This window comes from Carassius carassius, chromosome 31 (assembly GCF_963082965.1).
Source record: "Carassius carassius chromosome 31, fCarCar2.1, whole genome shotgun sequence".
NCBI classification, from domain to species: Eukaryota; Metazoa; Chordata; class Actinopteri; order Cypriniformes; family Cyprinidae; genus Carassius; species Carassius carassius.
Window position 1 is genome coordinate 10,961,866 of NC_081785.1, and position 14,989 is coordinate 10,976,854.

At 37.7% G+C, this 14,989-nt stretch overlaps 1 protein-coding gene across 3 annotated transcripts in view; it reads left to right on the forward strand.

The window, feature by feature from the left end:
* Window positions 1-14,989, forward strand: part of LOC132111537 (disks large-associated protein 2-like) — a 139,975-nt gene that overhangs the window by 37,859 nt on the left and 87,127 nt on the right. For 2 of the 3 annotated variants that reach the window (XM_059518919.1, XM_059518920.1), the window contains exon 1: window positions 1,707-2,005. The exons of the other annotated variant lie outside the window; for it this stretch is intronic. The gene's annotated coding sequence lies outside the window, so the exon portion shown is untranslated. Of the gene's footprint in view, window positions 1-1,706; window positions 2,006-14,989 lie in introns of those variants that run through there. 3 annotated transcript variants of the gene reach the window in all.

Below are 14,989 nucleotides of genomic sequence, written 5' to 3' on the forward strand. Positions count from 1 at the left end.
ATTGAGCTAAGTAGAGTTTAACTTTATGAAAATGAACAATGACACAATGCAGCTACTCCCAATGGGAGAGAAGACTGTAGAGGTGTGTGTCACATGATCCACGTAATCATGATACAGTAGAATACTGTCGAATAGGATCAAGTCCAACAACTCCATACTATTAGTGAGTGTTCATACTCTAAATAAAAATAAATACATCCGCTTTTTGATAGTGAGCAATGCTGACAGTGTTATCATCAATGTATTTAGATATTCAGTCACTGATGACAAGTAGCTGATCTGGTACAGGTCGTACTTCTGATCTCTGAAATGCTCAACACACTTAAAATAATTCTGAGTGCATATTCAGATTGTAAATATGGCCTGTGTTGCTACATTTGCATGTTAAGAGCACACACTGCTTCTCTTGGCCTGAGTGTATGTTTAGATTGGCAGGTCGTCAGTAATTTTCATTATCACTCACTTTTAATCATGAAAGGAACTCTTGAGTGTGTGAGTATGTGTGTGTGCACGTGTGTTTTGAATTATTGGGGCTTACACAATGTTGAAAGCCATGTGTGGTCCATGTACAGTAGGGTCAAAAAGTCTGAGACCACTAGTGAGAATGCTTCTATTTTGAATTTTCTTTTACTTAATATACATTGGTTGGCATTAAAATTATATTGTCATCATAACACTTTAAGTAAAAAGTTCAGAATATATTTGTATGGGATATGTCCCGTTTTCACTATACATGAACTCACAAACTTTTACTTTTTACCATTGTAATACCATTATCAGCTGAAAAAGATTTTTATTTTTTTATTTTTAATACATACTGGATTATTGTTCATCCTTATTTCCTCCATTTTACATCTAGATTACCTTCGCCTTTGTCCGTTAATCTTTAAATAATAATATAATAATCAGTAATCTATAATAACAAATTTCATCTATTTTTCAATCTGTTCTTTATAATCTTTTGATACCTAAATTCACTTGTAGCATTTCAAATAATTGTAATAAGTGTACAAATAATTTGTACAGATTAACAAATTAGTTTTTTTGTTAGTAACTGAATAGCAATTGAACGTTAGCAATTTAATGCTAATTATTTCTTCTTTATTTCATGCAATGGCGTTTCCTTTTTAAAAAACATTACATTTACTTGTTTAAAAGATGTTTAGAAATGCAGCTTTTCAGTGTTTGTCATCTTCATGCGACTGGCCACACATTCGGTAAACTGACAGACACCAAATCCGGTCTAAATATCTGTCTCCGTTCAGCTGTTTTTGACTTTCATGTTCAGTAGCACAGCTACAGGCTGCAACTCTCTCTTTCTCTATCTCTCTTTCTTTCTCAAAACGCCCCTTTCCAAATGTTATCATGACTCCCGAGTTTAGGAAGTTGCCCATGTTTGGACCAGGATGGAAGCAATGTCTCTTGTGGTTTCCTCTCAGATGAGACGGTCACATTTGAGTGACAAAAAAAAAAAGAAAAAAAGAGTGAGACAGGTTTTTCCTCTTCAGTGGGCATAAATTATACTGCTGTCTAACAGAAAGAGAAAGATAGGAGGGGAGAAAGCAAATCACATTAAACGAGAAGCATAGATCCTGTCCAGTATTTCTAGACTCTTTCTCCAGGTTTTCAGTGTGGCTGTGTTTCAGTAGATCAGTCAGAGCGTGTGTGTGTGTGTGTGTGTGTGTGTGCGTGTGTGTCTCCTGCGCTGTGCTGCAGTAGAGAGCCCTTCGCTCAGCCAACTGCTACTTCTCTGTGGAGGACATTGCATCCTCCGTGCCTTTTTTTTTGTTTTTCTTTGCTCACATTTTTTTAAATCATGCTTGGAGTGCCTGAATGAAAGCGGACAGATTGAGGGGGAAAGGACGAGACTATGTGTGTGACAGAAGAGCAAAGCATGCTGCAGTGAGTCAAACAGAAAAGAGTGAGAGCTCTCCACACCCATGACCGTGTGCCTGTTTGTGATCGAGTTAGACACAGCCAAACGGACTCGTTCATCACCTGACAGGTAGGCAGATGTGGGGTCCCTACATCTAATCTCACGTTCAGACAGAAGGAACTCCGTAACGCTCACACTCGCTCAGAAAACTTCCTCGTTATGAACAGGTTCAGGACTTAGAGGGTTGGTGGGCAGCTTGTTTGGGACAGTAGATGTTCAGAAACAGGATTTGTGATGTGAATGGCTTTTATTTCAAAAGGAAGTGCTGCTGTTTCTGTTCCCCATACCCCATTTGGTCTGAAAATAGTATACTTGTACTTTTTTGAATGTGAAATTGTACTGCTTTTACACTTATATTTTGGGCCATTTGGGGAGTGGGTTTGGTGACTTTATATAAGAAGCTTTTGCTTGTGAAAGAGGGACGTCCTCCACAGGGTCGTGAAACATACTCTGAGCCGTGGGTGAGGAGTTTATTTATATATACTTGGTTGGTAGACTTCATCCATGTGTGTGTGTGTGGGTGAATGAACACTGTGAAGCTAATTTTTTTGTTTGTGTGTATGCGTGTTTATGAAATATGAGAGATATTTCATAAGACAGTCTGTTTCTCCAAATACTGATACATATCAAGTGGATCTATGTTAACAACCAGAGATGAACCTCACTCAAAATGTGCATTTATTGTAAATGTGAGTTTGTTTGTGTATGTGTGTGCTTCTGGCTATTACCTTCAGTGGATTTACTGCACTTTCTGTCACTGCCCTACCATATATATCAGCAGAGAGACAGAGAGAGAATGAAAGAGGAAGCACTGCAGGTCTAAATACTTGCTCCTGCAGTGCATTCCCCCTCCTCTCCTCTCTCTTTAGGTGTCACGCACACTCACGCACTCACCCACACATCCACACACACTGCCACCCCTCCAAACACATACATATATATAAAATAAGTACATTTAAATATACTTTTATATTGCAATAATTTCATTCAATCTTCAAATTAATGTAGAAACAACATAAAGACCGTATATATTTTAATTTTGTTTAATGACATCTTTTTTTAAGACTGAAGGTGAGTATCACTGATATCAATACTACTGATGTCTCTAGGAAATGGATTCCCCCCCACCAAATATTTAACCATTGACTATAGCCATTCAACATTACAGTATAATTGAGAGTTATCAATTATAACATTTATTAGACTTTAAAAAAATAACTAATTTAAGTTAACTTAAAACAATCTTCACATAAACCCATTATAATAAATGTCATATTTAGCTACCTGTGTCCTTCAGCAAGTAGAAAATTAAATATACAGAAATGTATAAAGTTATCGAACACTAAATTCTAAATTAAGTATAGATGAAATTGTTAGAGCTAAAGAAGTTATTGATTTCCACTTTTGTTCTTTTGAATAACAGACATCACAGCAGCTGGGTTATTAGGTTTTTTGCCTGCCACTGCTGAACATGACGTGGATCTGACACGCATCATATTTTCTCACAGCTCTTTACCTTTTCTGACTCACTTCAGGTCTTAAAGTCTCTACTAATGAGCTGACATTGCAGTCTCGTAGTTTCATTCACACTTTAATATAAACGATACAAGTTACAGGTTATATATATGGTCACTGTAGTCCTGTCACTCAAACATAGATATGAGGACTAGGGTACTTAGAGTTGTCTCAGTGAGAGTTGTCACAAATTTAAACAAGTGGCACAAGTCAGTGTCTTCATCACACAATTTTTTGGAAAACTGAATTATTTTATTTGTCTTTGGCACTGTTTTTCTTGTTTTCTACATGAACAAAATTTAGGGAGCTTTACAGTATGTTTAAAAAAAGAACAACGGATTTACTGGACATTTTTGCACACATGCATTCACTCAGTGTTTATATCCAGTGTCCTCGAGCAGATCACTATTAATTGATAGTTTTCAGTCATGTGACTGATTCGAAGACCTGGCAGGCAAAACATCAATAGAACTGCAGCACAAGACTGTCAATTTTCTAACTGTTCCAATCCAAAGTATTTGGATCATCTCTCAAAAGAATAAAACAAAGATATGTGAACAAAATGCAAGTTTTGGTCATTAGCAATCCATGTAAAGCACCTTTTACAATATATTAAATTACAATATATTACAATATTTAAATCACTAAAAACAGTGTTACAATCTAAAACGCTTGATGTGAAAACACTTAAAGTGCCTTTAAAACATTGATATTAAAAGATGAAATTAGTACACACCTTATTGATGATGCGTGCTTTATGCAGGAAAGCAAATGAGCCCGGAATATGAGTGCATTGCACTAATTGGTTAAGCTTCTTCTTAAACTTTGCACATTGCTTTTATATTCTGCGTTCATCTGTTTGTCTGTACAATGTATGCATTATCAATAAGGTGTTGCACATGCCATCCAATCGCAACAATGCATGGTGGAATTGGACTTGAGGACTAATTAAAAAGTGACTGATGTATCATGAGCTCATGGGATTAACCCCATTTTATTGAAAATTTAATGTTGTTTTGTTTGTGTATACTCTATCAAACATGTTTATACCCCAATGATATTTAAATTTGGACCACAACATGACATACTGTAACAACGTTAAAAGGATCGTTTACACCCCCAAATAAAAAATTCATTTTATTCATTTGTTTACTCATATTCATGTCTGAAAAACTTGTGACTTACTTTCTTCTGTGGAACACCAAAGTAAAAATGTCTTAAATGTCAATATTAGATTTTTTTTCTTTAAATTGTATCACTATCAGCCAATATTGGATTTATAATTTTTTTTATTCTCATTTTACCTTTAGTTTACTTTTGCCATCATTGGATGCTTAGTTAGTCAATCTTTAAAAACATGAATAAATTAATAACACTGTCAAATGTAATTTTTTGCAAAACTCAAAATGAAAATCCATTATTCATACTGTACATTAGCCACAATAAAGCTAATTTCAGTTATCAGTCATAATGTTAAAATAATTATCGGCTTATTGTTTTTGACCAGAATTTTTATATCGGTGAATGCCTAGATTAATTGCAACATATAGTGGAAAATACACTCTTTAGCATTTCTTTTCTTTTATGCTCCACAGAAATATTTAAGTCAGTTTTTGAGTGACATAATGAGTAAATGATGAGTAAATGATGACAGAATTTTCATTTTTGGCTGAACTATGTCTTTAAAATCAAGGCTCTGAGACAACAGAAGAACAGCAGGATGCTTTGATGGTTTAAAAGAAAAATACGCCCAAACTCTTCTGCAGAAATGGTGAGAGGAGGAAGAGACTTTGACCGAAAGCAGATGATGAGTCGAAGTTCTGACGCACTCGAGAGCTGTGGGAACAGAATGTAGTCTGAAAAAGCTCTTTTTGAACCTCCGTTTAAGAGTTGATGGAATCTGCCTCCTCAAGGACGTCACTCTACTGTAACTGTGCTGTGAGTTAAAGAGTGAATAGAGCAAGAAAAAGAAAGAAAGAGAGGGCATGAAGGAGTATGCATGGAAAAGGGGACCGGTTATGACAGGTCTGTCTCACAATCCTTCAGAAATGAGTGTGGCTGGTTAATCAGTTCTGCTCCTCTCATAGATATGGAAAAACACATCTTTTTTTTTTTTTTTTAAATCTTACTTTCTCTCTCTCTCTTTCTAGCGAGGATTACATTACTGTTATTTGACAGTGCTACAACGGGGCTGTGCTGCTCTTGTTGCCATGGAGACGTAGCCAGGCAGCGGAGTCTGTGATTCTCGCATGGTTCTGCATACATGCCGAGCGGTGATGCGACTTCTTAGGACTTACCACACACTGGTGTGTGTGGGTGTGTGCATGAGCGGGGCAGAAGAGTGGGTTTCTCTAGATGCATGTGTGTGTATCAGCATGTGCTGTATGTGCATCTGAGAGGTGCTGTAAGACAAGAGAGGGAGCAAAAGACAAACTCTATATCTTCCATACAGAGAGGAGGGAAGGTGTCAGAGAGACAGAGCGAAAGAGTGGGTGGGAAAGTCTCACATCCTTGTGCACATTGGAGCAGACAAGGAGAGAGATGTGTGTGGGTGGGTGTGCACGGAGACAGGAGCTTGTTTTTCTGTGTATAATCTCTTGGTCTTATGGGGTGACTAATGAAGCAGGAAAATCTCTTATTCTCCCTCTAGCATTAGCATTAGCTTGACAACACCGTGACGTGACCTCATATTTCTTTTCAGCTTGAAAGAAAAGATTAAATAGAAGATAAATGGTAATGCTCACTGTTTGAATGTGCAGGATGTTTCTGATTATGTAATATCACAATGAAAGCAGGTTATGTAAAGCAAGATGTAGTAATAGTTAATATGTGACGTGCACTTTCAGAATAATATATATACAGTACAGACCAAAAGTTTGGACACACCTTCTCATTCAAAGAGTTTTCTTTATTTTCATGACTATGAAAATTGTAGAGTCACACTGAAGGCATCAAGGGCTATTTGACCAAGAAGGACAGTGATGGGGTGCTGCGCCAGATGACCTGGCCTCCACAGTCACCGGACCTGAACCCAATCGAGATGGTTTAGGGGTGAGCAGTACCGCAGACAGAAGGCAAAAGGGCCAACAAGTGCTAAGCATCTCTCGGGGAACTCCTTCAAGACTTTTGGAAGACCATTTCAGGCTACTACCTCTTGAAGCTCATCAAGACAATGCCAAGAGTGTGCAAAGCAGTAATCAAAGCAAAAGGTGGCTACTTTGTAGAACCTAGAATATGACATATTTTCAGTTGTTTCACACTTTTTTGTTATGTATATAATTCCATATATAATTCCACATGTGATAATTCATAGTTTTGATGCCTTCAGTGTGAATCTACAATTTTCATAGTCATGAAAATAAAGAAAATTCTTTGAATGAGAAGGTGTGTCCAAACTTTTGGTCTGTACTGTGTATATATATATATATATATATATATATTCTTTTTTTTTTTTTTCATTTTTTTTTTTTTTAAAGCTTTTAGCTTTTAAACTTCTGAGAGCATATTGCTAAAATTATGAATTATATTGTTACATATATGGACTGAAAAGTAAAATATTATGAATTTAAAAAGTTCAGAGGTTTGGGGTCAGTTTGATTTGTTTTTAAACAGAAAAGATGCATTATGTTGATTTAAAGTAACAGTGAAGACTTTTACATTGTTACATAATTTCTATGATTTTTATCATGGTTTCCTCAAAAATATTAAGCAACGTAAGTGTTTTCAATGTTGATAATATTGAAATCAGCACCAAATCAGCATATTAGAATGATTTCTGAAGGATCATGTGACACTGAAGACTGGAGTAATGGCTACTATAAATTCAGATTTGCCATCACAGAAAATAAATTACATTGTAAAACATATTCAAATAGAAAACAGTTTTCAATTGTAATGTGTCAAAATATTAAAATTTTTACTTAATTTTTTGATTAACCAAATGCAGTCTTGCTGAAAAAAAACCATACTTCTTTATAAAAACATGAAAGAAATTTTACTGACCCCAAACTTTTGAACAGTATATGTTTGAATAAATATAATGCTGTCAAATAAAATAAAGTCAAACAATTAAAACATCTTTATGACAGCCATCATTTAAATGATTATATCTTGACAACAAAAACATAATATACAGGGACTGCCATTACAAAACAAACTTCAGTGCCTAAAACTGGAAATTAGTTTATGGGCAAAAATGATTCAAAATGATGGAGCTGGTCACATGTATGTTTAAAAGTGAGTAAAGTGACACGAAACTGGACTGGTCTGGCTCTAGACTCTACTGTTTTATTTACAGACACTCTTTGCTGCCCGCACCGAGGACTGCTGTGATATGCTAACTCTTATCCCTGTGCTCTCTTTAGCCTCTCACTGCCACACTGCGAATCCACCAGACTGCACCCAGAGGGTAAAGGATGATAGGGCATTGACGAGGGCATTCACTGCAGTTTGGAGGATGTTCTTTTGTTAAATTATCAAAGATTTGGACTTGTCATAAGCAGGACTTCAGTATCTTTATGTATTTGGGAGCTTAATTGCTGTACATTTCGTTTGCGAGTGCCAGAAGCACTCTGACTGTCTGAAAATCAGTGAACTTAACATGCTGTGATAAATATTCTGATGCATTTGGAGGGCTTTTTTGACTCACAAATGAATCTGTGTTAGAGCTCTTATTATTTTACATGAGTTTTTCTCTCTCACAAGGCAGTTTTATGCTGTTGTGATTGTACGTTTAAATAGAGCACATACATGACTGCTTTTAGCCTCAGATAAACATTCACTTTCAGTCATCACAATAATGCAAGTGCAAAAGAGCCTTTTATTCCATTTTTAGTCTAGCTTTGAGGTCATCCATGTACTAGTGTATACTTGTCATAGCAGTATAAACATTTGAAATGTAACGTATTTCCCTTTCGGGAATGCAGATCAGATATCCTGATGAGTGAATTTGACTTAGTAAATTTGCTAACTAACTAGCTATTGTTCTTTCTGTTGTTCTGTTGTTTGGTCTATCTTTTTATGTATTTTGTTGCATTTTCCCCTCAAAACTTTCAAACAAGGCACATGAAAGCAACATTCAAGGTTTATTTTGACAAGCTTTGCTTTTCTAGTTGAAAAATATTACTATTAAATTGAAATTTGAATGGCCCCCTGAAGAACAGGCATGTCAACATTTTTATTTTAGTTTTTAAATTTAATTCTGAAAACATCTCTCCTTCAAATTTCCATCCCAACTTTTTGTTTCAATAGGAAATACATCTTTAAGGATTTAGAGACGTTTAGATGTTTAATGAGAAATGAGCTTAACGAGTTGGATTATCTCTTCGTTAGCCCGTTGGCTTAGAATGCTACACTTAGATTGTTGTAATTACAATACACTAAAGACCCACTTTATTATGATCTGGAGTTCATTGGTAACGCATAGTATTTGGGTATACTGATGGATATAATAGATTTACTGGCAGTGGTGCAGGTACTAACATATGTTCCAGACAACACATGATTGATGTTTGAAAATCCATTTACAGTAGACACAAGTGCCCCACTCCCCCAAAGGACTCCAAATAGTTTTTAACACAAACACTGGCTGATTACATAAGGCTAGTGAGACATACTGTAACTGGAGTAAAATACCGTATTCTTGAAAGTGCTGTAAAAGCAGTCGATGTGGATGTAATGGTCTTGGCATTATACTGGTAATCTGACCCTAGCATTTTTGGACAATGAGCTACATTTTAGACCACAGTAATATACACTTCCTCTAGTATACGGAAGTGTTCAGACAAGAACGATCCCTGTTTGACACCTCAAGAGTAAGATTAAAATAAATGGCATCTCCCTCTCATAGTTTTTCCTGGAAATGTTCTTTGTCACACTCAGTGTCCGGCTGCTGTTATGTGAAAAACAATTTATCTTCTGTCAGTGTAAACTCAGGTTGCAAGAAAAGAGTTATTTGACATGCTTTAGAGTAAGAAAGAAAATTGTCCCACAGTTGTTGTGCAGACAAGCAAGCTGAGGGAAGTCGTGGCTTAATGGTTAGAGAGTTGGACTCCCAATCGAAAGGTTGTGAGTTCGAGTCCCGGGCCGGCAGGAATTGTGGGTGGGGGGAGTGCATGTACAGTTCTCTTTCCACCCTCAATACCACGACTTAGGTGCCCTTGAGCAAGGCATCGAACCCCCAACTGCTCCCCGGGCGCCGCAGCATAAATGGCTGCCCACTGCTCCGGGTGTGTGCTCACAGTGTGTGTGTGTGTGTTCACTGCTCTGTGTGTGTGCATTTCGGATGGGTTAAATGTAGAGCACAAATTCTGAGTATGGGTCACCATACTTGGCTGAATGTCACTTCACTTTTGGGGGAAGTCGTGGCCTGGTGGTTAGAGAATCGGACTCCCAATCGAAGGGTTGTGGGTTCGAGTCCCGGGCCGGCAGGAATTGTGGGTGGGGGGAGTGCATGTACAGTTCTCTCACCACCCTCAATACCACGACTGAGGTGCCCTTGAGCAAGGCACCGAACCCCCAACTGCTCCCCGGGCGCCGCAGCATAAAAAATGGCTGCCCACTGCTCCGGGTGTGTGTTCACAGTGTGTGTGTGTGTTCACTGCTCTGTGTGTGTGCACTTTGGATGGGTTAAATGCAGAGCACAAATTCTGAGTATGGGTCACCATACTTGGCCGAATGTCACTTCACTTCACTTCAATAAAAGCTGCAGGAGCCCAACTTAACCATGTCTTTCTTTTTTTTTTAATTAGTCAAACTGACAAATATTTTTATATTTAAATATCGACTTTCCCTCGCATGAAGGGATATTTTGGATATTTTGCTCTCTGTGAGTACTACTCTCAAGATTAATTAATGTTTTTATTCTATCATGTCATTTGTCTCAGGGCACCTCAAATTTGATTCTGTTCTGATTTGTTTTTTGAAAACATCAACAACTACGATAGATCCACTCTCACTGGGTCTCATTCACTAACTGCGTATGAATGAATGAATTTGTGTGTAAGACCTGCATGTTAATACTGTCAGGCAGAAGTTATACTTTGTTTGCACTATAAATTTGCATTTTATTTTAAAGGTATTTCAAATCAGTACCTTTTCCTCTGAAAGAAATTAGTACTTTTATTCATCAAGGATTAATTAAGTTGATAAAAAAGGACATTTATAATTTTACAAAAGATTTAGATTTCAAATAATCATCATCACACACCTTTCAGTCAATATTACTTACTTTGTGTGCTAGAGTTTAGCAACATAAATATATACAGTAAATGTATCTCTGAAATTCAGGAGGACAAGCAAGTTGGCTCGCATTCTGGCATCTCTCTCCGAGCCCCCCTCACTGAGATAGTTTGTGACGTCTGCCAGATGCATGCTGGGAAATAAGAGGCTGAGTGGTTAGCCGAGTGGGGCGGCAGCAGCACAGTGAGAGCCACATGGCCATGTTTATGAGACTAAGGGATGCAGAGAAGCAGCAGCTTGCAGCCTTCCAGAGAGCACATACACACCCACACAGTTACGCTGAAGACTGATAAATCGAGACATTTATCAGGGCTCTAGGGCTCTGTGGATGACAGCTTTCTGTTGACCTTGCAAGGGCCAAATAGATTGTATTAGATCCTCGGAAAAGCCTGATAGAGTGAATAGCTCTTTAGTTTATTGCATGTGTCATTTTCAACAGTGCTGATTATACCATTAAATCAGCCTGATCTTTCAGAAACACTTCAAAAAAAGTTCAGCTAGTGTTTGACAGTGTCATAGGATTCTTGTGTATAAATAAAACAATTTCCGATGACCTTATTTTCGCCTCTTTTCAGATGCTGATTTGGTGATGTGTGTGTGTGACCTGGCTGTGGGCTGTTCTGTGTCTACTGGATGGTTGTGTGACTCTAGGGAAAAGTTTGTTGGAAAAATTCTGGTAGAAGGCACAGTAGGATTTTGACATAATCTGACACACTTCTGCTCCATGTCCCTTCCAATATGGGGGAAAATATCTCACCGCTTTCAGCTCTGCTGGAGACAAACCTGTCACAACTTAAGGATGTTCTTCCATTAAGATGAAACGTTTTATTTAAATGTTTTTTCACCTGCAATTCAATCTGTAATTCAGCATGGAGCCTTTGTGATTCAAAAACCACTCATTTGTGTCATCCCACCTTCCCTCTAATCTCCTTCTCTGTCAAAAATGAGAGTGACTGATTCGCTGTGTGCTTGGCTACATTTTCAGATCCGACAGAACACTAGTTACACAATGACAGTTAAAAGAAGGCTTAAATATTTGAGATCAACTTACTAACCTACTAAAATAACCTGCTTATGGGCTTGCCAAATAATTCCTCTAACAGCACTCAGTTTTCTCACTGCTGTGTACATAATGACATTTCTTGACTAAAGTTTAATATCTCTGTCTTAGTACTCCACTTGTGTCTACAGTTGTATTGGTTGTTTGGTTGGCACAGGACATTTTGGAACTGAACAAATTGGAAATCACTGAACTATGAATCTAAAACGAGCCTAATTAGGGGTGTAAAATATGTTGTTACTATAACTGAATTTAATCTTATCAGTTCTTTTCAAATTTTCCCATGTAATTTGCCATCATCTAACAAAAGTTGATCTTTAAAAAACACAAATTATTTTAATTACACTGTTAAATGCAAGCTTTACAAATCTCAAAATAAATACCAATTGTTGCTATAATTGTAGTTGTGATGCCAAAATTCTCTCTTAGCCAACTGTTGATTTAAATTTGTATTGATTTGTTTTTATTTTTATATTTTATTTATATATGAAGAGTTAAGATGCAAAAGACTCTAAGTGCCTAGAGTGCTCATCTAAAATTAGCATTTTTATCAGGATCCTATATTTATGTTCGATTATTTCACTTTAATAGCATAGGAAAGGACCTATACATTGCCATTAAAGTAAAATTACTGAACCTAAACACAGGAGCCTGATAAAAAAAAATTCAGAAAATTTGATGACAGCACTTAGTGGCTTTTGCATCTAAACTCTTCATATATACAATTTCTTATATTAAGTCTTTGTGTTACTATTAAAGCTTTATGTGTAATTATTTAGACAAAATATAGACTTTTAATATTGGCCATTTATTTTTTCATTTTTTTCATTGCATCTCTATCTCCAAATTATAAAGAATGTTGTATTTGTTTTGAATAGAATGTCAGTAGCTTGATTTAAAATATATTTATGTTAATATATATTATTAAGATAAAAATGTTTTGCTCTGAAATACCTTGTGCAAAATTTGAACTGTGTTAATTTATATAACTTATAAAAGGCAGAAGACAGCTATGTGGTGAGTTTATAAAGCTCCTGTCTTGTTTGTTCCTTATAATTGGACAAAGATGTGTCAGTCTTTAATGAAATCTAGCACAGTGCTGAAGCATGAAGATAATTTATTCACTCTGAATTACCTCCCATAACATGTGGCCACCGGGAGGGTGGCATGAGCTCCCTGAGGATCTGTTTGAGCTATGACGACTTTGGTGCAGTGAGGAACCTCCTTGGAGTCTTAATTGAGATTGTAAGAAAGCCACTGTGAAAATGTGCTGTGTCAGTCGGTGCAGGAAGAACCAGCTGAAACAATGCTGTTTTCTCAATAAATGTGTGATATTATATTTAGTATTATTTCTTATATTAAGTAAATTGATTATATTATCCACCAGTCAAGACTGTAATATGTAGAATAAGAAACCATTTTTGTCTGTGTGTGTGTGTGTGAGAAGAGAACTAAGGCTACATTAGGGCTGAATGATATTTTGTGCATTACTGGTTATTGGCCAGTTTTCTTACATTACAAACTAATTTTTCCTGTATTTTCATTTCAATAACCTTTGCCATCATCTTTAAAACACTAATAATTTAATAAAACTGTTAAATGTAGTCTTTAATAAATAATATAATGATATATTTTCATCCATTTTTTTATTTATGTTAATATAATTTTATTACATATTAATATCAGTCATTTATTGGTTGAAAGTATTTTATTTATTTCGTTATTATATATCTTGGATGGTTTCAATAAGACAATAATTATTTGCATGTTACAGCTAATATTTTTCAAAATTAACATTCCATATTTTTTCTAAATAAACTATATGTGTATATTGTGACAGGAGGAGCACAAGACAGACACAGTGGGTGTGGCGTCAGGCCTCAGAGAGGCTTTTATTAACAGAAATCAAATAAAACGGGATAAAAGTGGCCAAAGGGGAAGAGTGTCCAAAATAAACAGGGAATCTGGTGTCCTCGTCGTGCTGCGGGGTTCGTGTGGGTCGGGCAGTGTTCATGGAGGAAGGGTCCAGGTAATGGACCGGGATGCCAGTGACAATCAGGGAGGAGGCAGCTGACTCGTCACATTCCCCCTCCCAAGCGACATCCCCATCATCAGGACGCCGCCCACACGGGAGTGCTACCATCCTCAACCAGGCTCCAAACGGTCGGAGTGGGCGGGGATTCCTCTCTGGGCAGTCCTCCCTCTCGCAGCGCACCGGAACAGGGACAGAGAAACCGGGTTTTAGTGACGGCCTCAACCAACCACAGGGTAAAATGACAATAACAGAGAAGTCACTTACCCCTTTTGTGGCTGGGAGGCTGTCCCCGGTTTTCCTCCGTCCCAGTCCGGGTTCTCACGAACGTTTGGAAGCGAGAGGGAGTGACGTCACCAGATGCTTCCCAACTGCGCTGTCTAGGCTCCGCCTTGCCCGCATTCTCCACCACTGTGACGGGAGGAACACAAGACAGACACAGTTGGCGTGGCGTCAGGCCTCGGAGAGGCTTTTATTAACAGAAATCAAATAAAACATCCTGGCCCGTCGGCCGTGTAAACGGGTGCGGTTCCCATCCGGATCGCGGGTCCGGCAGCTCACGTCTCTAGTGGCGCGGGAGTCCCTCAACGCTCACTTCCTGGACCCACGAGGACACCAGTGTGCATGCACGGGGAAGAGACCGGTCCCCCGAGGAGAGGCGCATTGGGCTTTTAAACAGCGGCGGTGATGAGGCTCCATTTCCTTCAGGTGTGCCCCATCACACGCCGCCAGCCCTGACTCGTCCAGCGCCCCTCCTCTCACACACCCACTCCAGTCGGGAGCCTGGTGAAGGGCGGCGATTTAGGACGGGATGCCGGTGACAATCAGGGAGGAGGCAGCTGACTCGTCACAATATATATACATATGTAACATGTGTAACATATATAAATAATTATTGTCTTATTGGAACCATCCAAAATTGTAATGTACCTCTACCTATAACTATTAGCCAAAAGATGAAACGAGTCTATATGATTTTGCCAGTGATTCACTAATTTATTTTAAACTGTGATGGAAACATCTCATCATTTGGGGCACTTGGGTGCCTGTAATCCTGTGCTGCTCTCTAGTTTTACTCTCTCTTTAAAGTAGATTGAAATGTTTTTCACAGTTTTTTACCCTTTCAAATGGAAAATGAATGTCATTCACCTGGCTCAAACTACACCAAATGGTCTTTGAAAAAGATATATCCTGGTTCACTCCCACA